At 40.9% G+C, this 16,778-nt stretch overlaps 1 protein-coding gene across 2 annotated transcripts in view; it reads right to left on the bottom strand.

Annotated features, from left to right (window-relative positions):
* Positions 1–16,778, bottom strand: part of LOC137375628 (BTB/POZ domain-containing protein KCTD16-like) — a 295,931-nt gene that overhangs the window by 156,324 nt on the left and 122,829 nt on the right. The window lies entirely within an intron of this gene.

Genomic DNA, 16,778 nt, shown 5'->3' with positions numbered 1-16,778 from the left:
CATTACTGCAGTGCATCTTGTAGATGGTACACACTGCTGCCACTGTGTGTTGGTAGTAGAGGGAGTGAATGTTTGTAGATGGGGTGCCAATCAAGCAAGCTGATTTGTCCTGGAAGATATCAAGCTTCTTGAGTGTTGTTGGAGCTGCACCCATCCAGGCAAGTGGAGAGTATTCCATCACACTCCTGACTTGTGCCTTGTAGATGGTGGACTGCCTTTGGAGAGTCAGGAGGTGAGTTACTCGCCGCAGGATTCCTAGCCTCTGACCTACTCTTGTAGCCACGGTATTTATGTGGCTACTCCAGTTCAGTTTCTGGTCAATGGTAGCCCCTAGGATGTTGATAATGGGGTTTCAGCGATGGTAATGCCATTGAATGTCAAGTGGAGATGGTTAGATTCTCTCTTGTTGGAGATGGTCATTGCCTGGCACTTGTGTGGCGCGAATGTTGCTTGCCACTTATCAGCCCAAGCCTGGATATTGTCCTGGTCTTGCTGCATTTCCACACGGACTGCTTCAGTATCTGAGGAATCACAATTGGTGCTGAACATTGTGCAATCATTAGCGAACATCCCCACTTCTGACCTTATGATTGAAGGAAGGTCATTGATAAAGCAGCTGAAGATGGTTGGGCCTAGGACACTACCCTGAGGAACTCCTGTAGTGATGTCCTGGAGCTCAGATGATTGACCACCAACAACCACAACCATCTTCCTTTGCGCTAGGTATGACTCCAGCCAGCGGAGGGCTTATACTTGCAGTCAAATGCCTTCAAGATGTATCCAAATATTTAATACTTTTTTGATAACGGCTTCTCATTGGTCGGAGAATTTCATGAATTATAAGGAAAGTTTAGCAATTCTGTGCTCCCAGCATTGAACATTGCTAGATCGGAGCAACAATCAGAGAATCAGGCTGAGGTGTTGTAGCTTTATGTCCATCTGCACTCTTGTCAATGATGCTCAGTACGGGCAGTACTGGATCATTTCATTCCTCCTTATAAGCACAATTACCTCATCTAATATTTGTTAATGAACACAACTTTCAATTTTTTTTTAAAGTCTATCCAGCGTGGTTTCTTCCTTACCATAGCTGGTGGGCATCCAATTACTGGAGGCAATGCCAGACTATGTAGCCAATCTATTTTCTTTCCTTCAGGCTTTCTTTTTAAAACTTGTCAGTCTATTCATTAGTATATGCTTGATTGCATTGGCTTCGCAAATACATGACCTTTCCGTACTGTGCAGCCTCAACTTGATAGAAGGTAAAACATTCACTCACGAACTTAGTGCAGAGCATTATAATCACACAAACATATATGATATCTTTCTAAAATGAATAATGTATTTCCTGCCTTTGGCATAGACATGTAGCAGCCCAGCAGCAAAGATATTTGCTCCTAAATCTATTGTCATGAAATCTATCGACTCTGCCCTGGGCCACAAATATTTCTGTCTTGTTACACACTCTAGAGTAAAGTATTATCCTATAGATAATAATTAGTTTAGCATTTGTCTTACATCTGTCATATGCTCGAGGGATTCAAATGATGTCATGAACAGCAAGAGTGAAGCTCATTATCTGAACTGAGAGATTGTTACACTCCCATTCTATGCAAGCCAGCTGTTTTTATTATAATGTATACGATGCACTGTTTTGCCATTCAATTTTGTTTCTTCCATTGTCACAACCATGTTTTACTGCTCAGTTTCAAATCTCCTGTACATATTTAACAATTTGGGGCATTAATTAAACTCATGTTTGATTCTTAATGATCTAATAGCAGTTCCTATTAGCAGATCTTGATTCCTATGATGTGGAATCAAAACTTTTTCCATATTTTGCCATCACAGAAATATGTAATCCTAAAGGATTAACAATTACCCCATGTACAGTAACCTGTTTACTAAATTTAACAAAGACTAACAAACATTTCAAAAAATGGCAGATCTTAACATGCAGCTTAGAGGTTTATGAGCTAAAGTAAGCAATACATATATTTATATCTAAATAGTAACATGCAATACTAATATTTAATACGAACTAAAAGTACTGTATAAACATACAAATACAACCTTTAGAAGAATATGTTCAATGAAATATGAAAGTTGTATTAGTTTCGATAAACAAAGTTTGAGTTTCTGACATGGCAAATCAATTACTATTCTCTTAAAACGTTCTCTATTATCAGATCATGCTGTAATGTTTTGCTTAAGTAAAAAGAAAAATGGAGTTCATCTAATCTAGTACCTGAATTTGAAAGAAATCCAGCCTTATTTCCACCTCCAGCTTTTAATCCCCTTACCTGCCAAAATTGTGTTAATTCCTTTGACATGGATAATCTTAAACAAATCAATGAAATAACTTTTTTTTAAATCAAAAGATACAGTCTAATCTTTAAGTGAATGATACAAGAAATTCAAACTTTGTGACAGCCTGTTGCAGCTATTTTGAAGTAGATACTCAGAATAAGGTAGTTTCACATAACAGAAGCAAGTAAAACAGCATGTTACTGCAATGGACAGTAACCTTCCTTATAACATCAATTAACTGCATTTAAGAAATTACTTTTCTGAGTGTCTTGAATGCTAGACTTTGTCATATGGTTATTGTTTAAAATATCTGATCTTTAATGCAGTGTATAATCTGCCCAGAGGGCAAGGTGTCTTGGTTACCATGGGAACAAGGAACCCAGATCAAAGACGCTTTTGAAAGCAGAGTGCAAGGCTGTAAACACCTAAAGAACAATAGATTTTGGTCTCCCAGACTCTCAGATTGTAAACAGGGAGCCAGAGCTGTAAAATGCAAATTCAAGTTGCAATTTTTAACACCTGGAAACAAAGGAAGACCCATGTGATTTTGCTATGGCCATATTTATGGGCTCTGAGAATTGTAAAAGGTAAACAACGATGGACTTTTGATCTGGATAAATTCAACAGGCTTTCCTAGGTCTGAAGGCTGAAAGGAGGAAAGGAAGAAATGTAAACCAGCACGGAGCTGTGCAAAAAAAGAGAAAGAAACGGTGAGTTGTGTACTGGGAAAGCAGCTGCTCTCAGAACACTGATACAGAAAAAGGCTGCTAAGATTTGTACCCCATTTGAAGGCTCGAGGTTTGTGGAGGAGAAAAGACCAACAGGGTCACCAGAAGTTACCTTATTAACAGAAGACCAGTTGAATGTGCTCGGAAGAAGTTAATGAGGACTTTGGCTTTGAGAAAGACTGGGAGATCCAATCCATAGCAACTGGGAGGAGCTTAGGACTTTTAACTACAAGGATACTTTTTCAATGAGAACACTGTGTAATGTATAAATGTTGTGTGGGGTTTTAAAGTGTGTTAATAAGTTAATGGGAAACAAAGTACTGTTTAGTTAATGCTGATTTTTCTAAATTTAGTTGTTGTATTAAACGTCTTAAGTGAAATCTTGTCGTGTAATTCATTGATTGGTCCAGGGGGGTCATATTGCTTGTTTTAAAGTTAATGCTTTCTACTGAGGTTGCAGTACTGAGAAGTGGGTTCAAACCAAAATATTAGATAGCTGTAAGAATGCAATGAGAAATAAATTTGGGGTCATCAAATTCCAGTTGGAAGTGGTACAGTTCTACAATATTTTATTGCCCTTGATTCAGTACAAATTGGTTCTATATTGGCAATCTCATTCATGGCTCGGTGGGAAATGTTAACATCACACAGGTGCAGTGGAGGGGTCTGCTCTTTTGAGGCTGAAGTTAAGATATTTTATGATATAGAAAGAACTTTAGTCTGCTGCTAACACGTGTTACATTGATCTGACACTGTCTGATGGGACAGTGTAGTTAGGCAAAGCTCAATCTACATTAAGCTAATGCTGTACCTTACCTGCAAGTGTTTGACGCAACAATTGAGACAAGGCTTTCTGCTGCATCCAATCCATGCTGTACTTCACCTAGGACTGTTGGAATTGGATACAAAAGGTGGTAATGTTGCATTACCAAATGTGTCATCCCTCATCTATAAGAGTTCAAAATTCATACCCTGTTAAAAAATAATTGTCATGAATAACTGCAACAAAAATAATGATGTGGGATTGCCTCTTGCTTATAAGCTGTAAATCATATGGAGCAGACACTGCATCACAGTTGGCCATGTGGTAGCTGAAAGTGCAACATTCCTGCATTTGAGTCTGACACTATCATACCAACTGCTCCCCATCTCTCTTCCCTACAGTCACATCAATGTTGGTGATCCCAGATGCAAAATGTAATTTTATGCGTAATTATGGGTGGCAGCCTATTTCAATGAAATACTTCCTCTGCAGATAATTTGTTCCATCTTATGATTTGCCCAAGTTACAAAAGAATAGGGTCAAGGAATTCAGGCACACAAGTGGTGGGACATGTGCTGTACATACCTGTTCACCTTGTCACAGGGACCACATGAAATTGGTGCTGCCAGCTCATTATAACAACTCAGCCATGCAGCCGGCACTTCCTGCCTGTTTGGGGGTTTGACAGGAAATCAAGCTTCTCGGATAGCACTGAAAGGCAGCCAGCAGTTCTTAGAGAGTGGTGCACGCAGGCTGACGACAGCAGGGAACACTTCTGAATAAAGAAATGGCAATGAACAGAAGAAAAAAGATCCTGAGCAGAGTTTTTAGCTCCCAATGGGGGCCAGCAGGAGGCAGTGAGAACAAAAATTCATGCCGCCGGTCAGCTTGCTGGTTCCCCACTCCATCCTGCCCTGGGCCATGTGGTGGGTGGCATGGCTACCCATCTGCCAGCAGTGGGTAGCCAATTCACCTAATTAAGGGCCAACTGGGCATTGAGCAACAGGGCAAATACCTGGATGAGGGGTCCCAGCATCAGACCCGAGGGCCGCCTTATGGAGGGGCTCCCCATCCCCCCGCCCTGCACCCCCCGCAATGGTGGTCTGGCTGCTGAGGATTTTTTTTATTAAAACATAAAAACGTTGGAGAGGGCACTGTCCTCTTGGGACACCATTTCCCTCACTTACCTGCAAAAGCATCCTGCTGCTGCTTCTGACCTGGAAGGCATCCTCCAGCTTCAAGAGCCTGCTTACCATCCTTAATTGGACAATGAGCCTGGCGTCTGGCCAATAATTGGCCAATTTGGACAAAATCTCAAATGAGTGATTGTTCCCCACACAGTGCAGCCTTCTGACCCTCACTTGGGCCTGACAGCAGAGTACCAAAGCTCATGTGGAAAATCTTGCCCCATATTCCTCCTGGGAGCAGAAAACTCTCCAGGAAACATCTCCATCACCTGTGGGAAGAGGTTACAAAAAGAGGTGCCAGGAGCTTAGCTGCAATACAGAAAAAAGTTCAATGCCCGCATCAGAGTTATCAAGCTAAAGATCTTAGCACACAGCTTACTGACTCGATACTCACACCTCCATCATCTATAGCCTCACTACCCAAAATACCTCCCTCCCCCACACTCTCCTACAATCACTGCAACACATTTCACTTCATTTTCTTCTCCTCATATACACTCAGTGCCTCCTACTCTCACCATTATTGCAACTCTCACTTCCCAATCCCCGTAGTCCAGTGTCAACCCACGTTTACCAGTGTCAGACATTGGGGAAGACCAAGTTCACAAAAGAGCTCTGCAACAAGTAGGACCCTTGTTTAAAGTTTAATGAGGCATGTTATTACTTCCAGCACATGCCCTAGATGCCAATTGAGGAGACCAATCAAATATGGCATGTAGCGCAGAATGAGTGAGCACATGTCACCCACTATCCTAGAACCTTAGGTGTGCATTTTGTGCCTAGAAATGCTGTGAATTGTTATAAACAAAAATGTTATTCCACCAAGGTTTGAAAATTACAAATGCATTGCTCAGTAATAAACATATGGTGAATGTCACACTATCAACAGAACAGTTTTGTTACCTTGCAAAGATTCAGAGAACACTTAAAACCTAGGCTTTAGTATCAGTACCCTGATGGTGCTTTGCACAAATGCAAAAATAGCTCTGGTAACATCTAAACAAAACTCTATAAATAAACCAGAACGTGAAGAACAGCCTTGAATGCAACAGAAGTAAAGATTGCATGTCTCAAGATTAAATGAAATGGATTCCAAAATGGAGGTTTTTCGGAATAAGGCTCTTGCTTCTATATATTTCTTAGATTTTTGCCAGGTGATCTACAAATAAAGCCCGTAAATATTTACAGTTATACATCTAAACTACCGTAGTCTGGTTCCTACTGATGTGAGAAATGTCCATTCCAGTAAATGTGTAATTAAACCCCAACTGTTGGACAAAAGCGGGTACTAATGAAAGGCAAATCTGGGACTGCTAACAGCAAATTCTTCACACATTACTGGAGGAATTGTCAATGGCTTGGGACTTTGTATGCTAATGCATATTGGAAAATTGTGGTACAACTGATTTTCCATCAATTGAAATAGCAGGCATTGCACCCATATTTTCTAACAGGCACTGGGTACACACGAGACTCAGAAAGCTTACCTTATAAAGTGATCAACACTTGAATGGACTTCTGTATGGGGAATTGAAAGCAAAATCCATGGAATGATTTAAAAATGTGATCATTTTTCAGACAATAGGGTGGGGTAATGTTTCTTCTAAATCGAGAATATAAGGTCAGCCAAATGACCTTGCTCACCATTTTTTCTCATCCTGTGATTTTGAGAGTTTGAAGTAGATAGGTAAATTTGATCTTTAATGAAGGTATCATTGTCTTTAACACCTATGTTCATTTTGTATTATATTGTAAAGACAGAAATTATTCACTGAATTAATTCCACATTATGCAGCAACAGCTTTGCGTACAAACACAGCAATGTATTTCAATTCTACTTTTTTAGTTGAGGCACACAATTTTCAATGTTCCACCATTATGGGCATGAAGATAGGGACAGTTTCATGATCATAGTAGTGCAGATGGTTATAAGGGAGCAGAGGCATCTGCTCAACAATGATACAGCCATGATTCTACAAACAACAGTTTTTTTTTAGTTTAATTAGTTTGATGTGGATGTGGGGTAGATATGCATAGTTCCAGAAGTCATGTCGCTATTAAAGCTCGAGCAGTGTTAGAATGTAGAAACTGGCTCAGGTGGTTTGCTATCATTTAAAATTGCTGTCTTAGTCTCTGAGGATTTTATACTCAATTCAGTTCCGTAAAAGTATAGCATTTGTTTTTCACTAAAGATTGTTTAATTTCTCAGTTCTTGGCAATCTTAGTTGGGTCACCCTGGGTGAGAAGAAACATGGATGAAATTCATGGCTTGGAAACAGAGGGCATGGTTTAGAATCACTCATTGATAGCAATCTGAAAGCTAGCAAAAGCTGACCACACCTTTGAAAAAGCTGACAACTAAAGACCAGCCCTGATTATAACATGTACCGAGGAGCCAGTGTCTGGGCGCAAGGTTCAGCCAAGCAGAAGGTGGCCTTAGAGCTTTTAATTGCTGTAAAAGATATCTTGCAAGATAAAAAGGCTTTGTTTCCAAATATAAGTAGGAAAATTATGTCATATAGTTAGAAATTCCTGCATTGATTAAAGTGGGAATATGATTCTGCCCATGGGACCAATATAATTCATTGAGGAGTTTCTCGTCGATGCACAAGGAAGTTATGCTGCTTTTAAAAATCTTTGTGATACTTGCTGATAGTCAATTCAACGTGGCACAGTCTATTTTGAGAACTATTGATTACGAGACTATGTCCACTAGCTCTCTACCTCATGGCCCATTCATGCAATGTAAAAAGCAGGTCAAATACTCGACCATGCAAATATTTAATAGTGATCTGATTGGCCACTTCCAGTGTTTTTTTATTTTTATAATTATATTTAGTTTGCTACTATTTGAGATTAGCTATGCATTGTGATGTGCCACCTTTACAATAAGGCAGTTGACAATCGCGTTGACATTGTCAGGGAAATCGGATACTTCAAGAGAAGAGTCAACATCATAAGATGCAGACCATCAGTGCTGACAAACCAGATTCTTTAAAAATGTAAATATGCAAACAGGAATTGTTATATTCTTTGTGCAAGTAAAGACTATGGCTTGGGTTCTCCTTTCTGAGCAGAGGTCTGCCCACCACTCCAAAATCTCCACAACTTGACCCACTTGACTTGGCTGGCAGTATAGTCAGAGACACAACTGGTTCCCAGCTGAATTCTCGCTGCTAACAGCAAGCCTGCCAATTCCTAGATACCAAATGCTGTTGGCAATCCTCAGAAGAGGCAGTAGGCCAGTTAAAGGGTCTAAAAGCAACCCAAATATTGGCACCACCGATGCCTTGTATTCCCTGACAGAGACAAAGGCCCACAGAGGAAGGTAAGCTGGAGGCAATATGGAGGGAAAGGAGGCACCAGCAATGTCCTCCAGGAAGTGCCAGTAAGTGGGAAGGATACCAGGAAAATTCACCAAAGACCAAGACCATTCCTTCCCTCGCCCCTACCCCGCCCCGCGCCCCCCCCCCCCCACCAGTTTCATGCAGCAGGCAGGAATAAGTCTCAAAAATATAGTAAGAATTAGTATAAATATCTAGGGCAGACTGGGTCCCTGATAATGACCTGTACAAGTAATTAAAAGAACTCTTTTGTCTTCCCATAGATGCAGATGATAGAATGATATTGTTATGACTGAGGCGAGAGGAGTGCACTGTTAATTCAGTCTCACTTCTCCACAGTTCACAGTATATCAATAAATTTTCCCACCTACTGAAGAATAGCCAATCCCATATTCTATTTGTCCCCCAGAATAAAGTACACCAACCAGGTTTCTTTTAATCAACAAAATTAACTATTTATTAATAAACTAAATCTTAATCAATAATCAGGTAAATCTATATATGAAAGCTCCTTATTTCCCTAGCCTTCATGCACACACACATACATTCAAAAAGAAACTGGTTAACTAGGGAGAAAAAAAAGGGTTTATGATTTACAGCTGTTTCTTAGATATAGAAGAAATAATAAAATAAATCAGTTTGTCACGTTCTGGTAGGAAGTCTTTCTGTTTGGTGAGGTCTCCCAGAGTCAAATAGTTGGATGCCACTCGAAGTCTTTCCAGCCGAGGTTAATGATCAGTCTTTGATGGGTAGGCATTCAAGGCAATTTGACTGCAGCAGGCTTCACATAGGTCATTCAGCATGGGTGTAACAACAGGTCTGCTTGGGTCTTAAAGCAGAAGTCTAGCAGTAGAAGATTTTCTTCAGATTTCAAGATTTCTTAAAAACACAGGAGGCAACAGTTGATGCAGAGATTCTTCAGAGACAATAGGCAATAGGAATCTGCTACCTCTGACATTCAAGGGTTTCTTCTCAAAAGATGCAGACTTCCTTCATACAGAAAGGTAACACTTTTCCTGGGTCTTCCCTTCTCTGGTCTCCAGGCAGGTCAAAGCAGATTTCAAATGCCTGCTCTTTGTCCAACTTGCTATTTTTTTAATGGGTCCAAAGTGAAAACAAAACTCTTCCTGAGCTGATCACATGACCAGACATAGCATCTCCACTGTCATTCAAAATGTTGCTCTGAGGAGGTCAAAAACCCTTGCTGGTTTCCTTGAAACTGTATGCTTTCCTGTCTTGTATTCAAAGCCAACATCCAAAAATTTCAGCTATTTGCAGGTCAATGTCCAAACTGAAAAATCCTTTTTCAGTTTTTTAAAAACACACAAAATTCTAAGATTTTAATACAAAAATAAAACTTTTGTAACAATATAGAAACAGATTGAAGTTTTTGGGCAAGAGATGTAGAGGGAATGTGAGGAAGAACTTTTTTTTTACACTGTGTGTGGTAATGACCTGGAACTCGCTGCCCACAAGGGTAGTGGAAGTGGAGACAATCAATAATTTCCAAATAAAATTGGATGGGCACTTGAAGGAAATAAACTTGTAGGGTTACGGGGATTGAGCGGGGGAGTGGGACTGACTGGATTGCTCCGTGGAGAGCTGGCATGGACTCGATGGGTCGAATGGACTCTTTCTGTGCCGTAAATGGTGCTGCAATTCTACGACATACCTAACATTCATAAAGGTGTGCTCTGACAGTAAAACTAACAAAGTATGCTCCATTCATTTATAAAGTAACTGACAATGCAGGTACTTAGGCAGCTAGGCTGAACAGCCTTGACTCAGAATATGAAATATTCAGCAAATATAACTAAAAGACTCCTCTAGATCCAAATCTTTCATCTGTCAAATGGCATCATTACTTTTCTCAAGTAATTGAAATCTGAGGCCAAGAAATGCAACTCGAATGGGCACAAAGTTGCTGGATTGCATGCTGTGATGTCTCGAGACTCATATACATGTTGTCAGAGAGCTGTGGGCACCAAATATGTGCCCCAATGTATCTTGCTGATCAGGGAGTGTGGGAAATCTGGCATATTAGGCCTGGTGGTGGTGGGGAGATGGTCCCAGGGAGAGATCTTAAAAATGCCAGCAGCAAGATTTTTGTTTTAGGGCACAGGAGGAGCCTTCCTACTTCTCCTGAACTGAAATTTTTTTTTTAAAATTTCTTTGGCTGCCTTTCAGTGGCCTGCAGCAGACATCGTTGGTCAGACCATTAATACTTGGTACCATTAGACAAAGTAGGCATGACACAACCTCGCCTCGTTTGTACCAAATTTTGCAAATAGCATGTGACAGTTAGAAGAAAAGCCTATTTTATATTTTTAAGAAGCCTTAGCCTGTTTTCCCACCCATGTATTTATTTATATTGATTCAAAAGACGCGAACAAGGTGCACCCCACCCCCACCTCTGACTCCATACCCCCCCATGCCCCAGACTCCACACCTCCCCATGCCCCCGCCTCCACCCAAGATTTTCAGTTGCTGGCTTTGTCTGCCCCACACTTCCTGGAGCATCATGACTAAATATTTCCTCATTCTGCACCACTCTCCCCATTTCCCATCTCCACAGCCACGTAATCTCCAAGGAGGCAAAAATAGCTAATATGTGTGTGAAACAGATAGAGTGCAATGAAAACTTGAACAAGATATTTTTTTCCCAAGAAGGGTAATGAAACAATAAATGGAAAAATAATGTATTGCTGCTTCAGCAACCAGCATCCTGACAGATCAAAGAATTGTACACTTTATTCCACAACAAAGGGTCAGTAGTTCAAATTGCTGATCATGTTTTCATTTTTGTTTTAATTGAGTAGCCACATTGGATGGATCATAGGAGCACCTGGATGGAGCAGTTTGTGATCCTGAAGTGTTTCTTTTATTCCCAAGAGGAGAGAGAAACTGGTGGAATCTGATGGGTCTTACTTGAATCATGCTCCAGCTAGTCAGGCGGAATATCATTAATAGCAGCCATAGAGAACTGTATGAACAAGAGGCCACCCAGACAAGGAGGCTTATCTCAAACAGATGCATTCACCAGGAGAAAATGGGTAGTAAATCAAAGAAAAGTATAATATCTACAGTTTTCCAGTAAGGGTCAGGGACCAGTAAAAAAGAAAAGATTTTAGCTTGACCGACTTTAATAATGTTCCGTATAGGACATATTATGAAACATCTAAATAGTGTGTTGGAAACCACACCTGCCAAAATGAAATATATTAATTTTTTCATATGGAACGTTATTTTTGAACTGTTACTGGACTTGAAATAACTTGTTTAAAAAGACCACAATAGTGGCTGAAAACATGGCTGCATTCTACAAGACAGCTGCATGAAGGAGACAATGGGAGTATTCCCTGATTCAATTAGCCAGATGGATTTTTGTCAATAGTGATGATCAAGAGACACTGAGATTCACTGAGCCAGTATTCCACACCACCCCCCACCACCCCCCCCCCCCCTTCCCCCCACTGAGAGTGTCTGCTAAGCTTGAAGGAATCCACAAACCTTGCAGGAGAGGCTGTTTTTCAAACAAGGAGCTAGTCACATGACTAACCTGCTGACCAACCTGGAGTTAATTGAATTGTGCTCACAGAATAGTTTTGGGAAGAGACTGCAACTGAACTTCAAGAAGAAAGCATCTCTCTTTCACACGCAAAGTTCCAGGGACCCATGGAAGTAACCTAAGCCTCATGACAGAAGACCGTGAAACAAGTTTGAAAGTGTGCACTGGGCCCCAACGAGGACTGCAAGACTTAACTTCAATCAAAGACTTTACATCCAATCCAAAACCAGTAACTGAACTCCAGCTATTACTTCAAACCTTTCTCCTTCTTTCTCCTCCTCTGTCTCTATTTGCATCTGTGTTTATCACATTTGCATACTAGAGTGGTCATGTTGCGTATTTTTAGTAGTTTTAACTGAAGTAGAGTTTTAAGGTTGATAAACTCACACCTTTCTTGTTTAAATCTGAGAAAACCTGTCTTGTTGATTTCTTTGCAATCACAATTAGACAGCAGTGAGCAAGGATTCACTGAGGGGAAGCTAAAAAAGCAGTGTTTTAAAAATTAAACCCTGTTACGGCCACACCAGGAAAAGGCTGAGAGGGGAGCGCTAGACCCTGTCTCACCGGGTTGTAGCAATAGTGTACTATGTGACCATTAAAAAACAGGTGAAAGATTTTCCACAGGGTTTTCCCAACCTTCCACTGTAACTTCAACAAGAAATCGGTACAGCCCCCGAGAAATACGTAAATGTCAATTTTTAGCCACTTATGCTTTTTAGCTTGGGTTTCTGTCAACTGTACACCAAAGTTGCACTGGGAGATCAGGAAGAAATTTCAGTTCCCGGTTTAAAGCTGAGCAGGTTAAGATAAAAAGCAACTAAGCAATACAGACTAAAAGGTCCCACATTCAACGTCTGGTCTGTGCTAAGCTAGCTGATCCCAGCCAGTGTGGTGAGTGGTAGGGGTGCTACAATTGGGTGCTGCATCCTTGAGTTAGGAAGGGAGAGCCCTACTGATCTCTGCTGAGCGTGTGGACAACAGATGAGGATATATTTAAGCTTGGCTTGGATGCACCCTATGGTTGAAAATCTTGTTAATATTTAACCATCCAGGGAGTTCATCCAGGAGGCCATGATATTAGCCTTGGAAACCTGTTGCAGTTAAATTTAATTTTGAACACCCTCCCCCCTGCCCCCACTCCCTCATAGCAACTTTGGATGCCAGGCACACACAAGCAACCATTTAGCCCAGCAAATCATGGAAAATAAATCATTTGACATGTTTCTGTCATTTCTATGTAATTATACTATACTCACCCCATCCACTGAATGTTAATTCTTGCAGAAAATGTCAGAGAAGGAAGCAGTTTCCATTACAATCCCTGGAGTTATGCAGGGGAGGTGGCATATATCAAGTGGAAAATCTGAGCCAATGTCTTCAGGAGAGGAGGGGAGGGATAAAAGTACCAGAAAAGGAGATCTAAAATCAGGTTTACTTCATCAGCGACAGATACATTCATTGTAAGTGATATAAAACCACACATGTATAAATTTCTATTGAATGATTAGCTGCAGAAAGCCAAACAACTGAAACAGTCTCACTGCGTCTTCTTTAGAGAGATAACTATACATAAAATGATCGATGCAAATAATTCAGCAGATGGGCCTAGTTGGGAAATAGAAACAAAGAATAAAGTCCCAGCTGTGATCAATTTCAGCATAGTTCCAGGATCATTAAGATGAATTATTACTAGATATGGTTTAAAGCGTGGAATAAAATTGTGTGTACTACTGATGGACAGTGAAAGGAAATAACATTTAACCATTTTCTGGGCAACAAATCACTATTAAAGGCTGAAATGCACTTATCTACAAAAAGGCTGAAGATGTTACCATTGAATCCATTTCCCTTCAACTTTTTGGTGCCCGCATTAAAATATCTAACCCAATGGACATTGATTTTCATATGAATCTCTGTAATTATTTGACTTTCATATTTCTTTTTCAAAGTGATTTTGTTGTATTGAACCACTGAAAATCCAGCTCTCAAAGAAACCTGTACACACAATGATAATAGCGGATTTTGAGATTATGAAATTGGCATGAAATTGACAAGCAGATCATTAAGCTAGAGATGGAGGAGCCACAAGGGAAAATGCCGCATTACAGGAATAGCATTTTGCTATCTTTCAGAGACAGCGCATCGACACTTGTTTTCCATTGCAGTACTGGGAGAGCAAGCAAACACATTTGTTGTATCAATGATTAAGATTCTTTCCAACACTTTGCGATGGATGTGTGCATCCATGCATGAAACAGAAACTAGTTGGAATGGACCATACCAAACCTGAATAGAACCAGAGTAAAATTCTGAAATTTAAGAGGTTCATTACAGTGCACACTAAAAGAGATGGAATTCCTAACACAATTCTATAGAGAGCAAGGGCTCTCATTAGAAAGCCAAAGTTAATAGACTTTGTACTTGATACACAGAAGACTACTTACGTCATGCATACCCTGCTGTAACAGGGTTTTAGTGCCACTGCTTTATTGCTATTGACAATATAATTACAGCATGGCCAACGCATGCACTCCTTGTGGTGGCTTTGATTTGCTTCAGTCATGTATGCTGGGCGAACACAATGGTCCAAAATCTCTGTATCAGTACAAATAATCATTGACAGGAACAATGTTTGGGTAATTGTTTAAAAAGTCAAGAAAAAGCTTTAACTCCTTTATGCTGCTGCATTCATCCAAATTTATTTTATGCCGGAATAGCTAAGCACACAGACTTATTAAGGCCAGCTAATCACACAAAAAAGACAAAAGCCCACAGGAACAATTACACAATCACAATAAAATCATTTTGTTTTGATCATGGTTATTCAAAGAGAATTCATTAACTTTTTTTAAACAACAGTATTAAATCATGTTTTCGGTTTGCCAAACTATTTCGTCAGAAAACACGTTTTGTTGCCTCATGTACTGTACTCCAGCTGGTGTTCCCAAATAGGTCAAAGTATCCCAGAGCATTGGTTCTGTGCAGCATACCAAATGAGGCAACACGAGGGCAGAGCCATACTGGTAAATGTAATGAGGACAATGTATCCATGTGACTCTTGTCAGTAAATATATTGTTTCAATTCTATGTACTAGTTACGTGCCTGCGTAATTTCACGAGTACACCTACTTGTTCAGGAATTGTATGACCAACCAATAGATAGCAGATCTGTAGCTGGTTTAATTATTACATTTATTAATACCAGTGAGTATATCTTGATATTTTTGTCAGTAATTTTGTTTTCTGCACCTAATTAATTATGTTCTGTTTTCAGCAATTACATTCCACAAAAACAATCAATCACATTTTACCATGAAAAACTCTCCTTTCTGACATATTTTCCAAAAGTAAACAACCAATTATATTTTAGAAAGATGTCATGATTTCCTACCCACTAAATTGGCCTCCTGCTCGAGAAAGAAAATGGCCGCCATGACTCTGCTTCAACGCTAATGTTATGCTTCCTCACAGGAATGAGCACCAGCTGGTAACAGCAGGTAAAAATCTAAGCCATACAAATCCTAGAGCAATGCCATGGGAGGTGTACTAGTTATTCCCATTTAATCTAGTTAACCTTATGTTTTTTTTTATTCATTCATGGGATGTGGGGGTCGCTGGCCAGGCCAGCATTTATTGCCCATCCCGAATTGCCCTTGAGAAGGAGGTGGTGAGCTGCCTTCTTGAACCGCTGCAGTCCATGTGGGGTAGGTACACCCACAGTGCTGTTAGGAAGGGAGTTCCAGGATTTTGACCCAGCGACAGTGAAGGAACAGCGATATTGTTCCAAGTCAGGATGGTGTGTGACTTGGAGGGGAACTTGCAGGTGCTGATGTTCTCATGCAACTGCTGCTGCTGTCCTTCGAGGTGGTAGAGGTCGCGGGTTTGGAAGGTGCTGTCGAAGGAGCCTTGGTGCGTTGCTGCAGTGCATCTCGAAGATGGTACACACTGCTGCCACTGTGCGTCAGTGGTGGAGGGAGTGAATGTTTGTGGATGGTGTGCCAATCAAGCGGGCTGCTTTGTCCTGGATGGCGTCGAGCTTCTTGAGTGTTGTTGGAGCTGCACCCATCCAGGCAAGTGGAGAGTATTCCATCATACTCCTGACTTGTGCCTTGTAGATGGCGGACAGGCTTTGGGGAGTCAGGAGGTGAGTTACTCGCCTCAGGATTCCTAGCCTCTGACCTGCTCTTGTAGCCACGGTATTTATATGGCTACTCCAGTTCAGTTTCTGGTCAATGGTAGCCCCGAGGATGTTAATAGTGGGGGATTCAGCTATGGTAATGCCATTGAATGTCAAGGGGAGATGGTTAGATTCTCTCGTGTTGGAGATGGTCATTGCCTAGCACATGTGTGGCGCGAATGTTACTTGCCACTTATCAGCCCAATCCTGCATATTGTCCAAGTCTTGCTGCATTTCTACACGGACTGCTTCAGTATTTGAGGAGTCGCGAATGGTGCTGAACACTGTGCAATCATCAGCGAACATCCCCACTTCTGACCTTATGATTGAAGGAAGGTCATTGATGAAGCAGCAGAGGATGGTTGGGCCTAGGACACTACCATGAGGAACCGCTGCAGTGATGTCCTGGAACTCAGATAATTGACCTCCTACAATCACAGCCATCTTCCTTTGCGCTAGGTATGACTCTAACCAGCAGAGAGTTTTTTCCCTGATTCCCATTGACTCCAGTTTTGCTAGGGCTCCTTGATGCCATACTTGGTCAAATGCTGCCTTGGTGTCAAGGGCAGTCACTCTCACCTCACCTCTTGAGTTCAGCTCCTTTGTCCATGCTTGAACCAAGGCTGTAATGAGGTCAGGTGCTGAGTGGCCCTGTCGGAACCCAAACTGGGTATCACTGAGCAGGTTATTGCTAAGCATGT

Source organism: Heterodontus francisci, chromosome 12 (assembly GCF_036365525.1).
Source record: "Heterodontus francisci isolate sHetFra1 chromosome 12, sHetFra1.hap1, whole genome shotgun sequence".
NCBI classification, from domain to species: domain Eukaryota; kingdom Metazoa; phylum Chordata; class Chondrichthyes; order Heterodontiformes; family Heterodontidae; genus Heterodontus; species Heterodontus francisci.
Note: the sequence above shows the minus strand (reverse complement) of the source record. Positions and strands in the feature narration are given on the sequence as shown.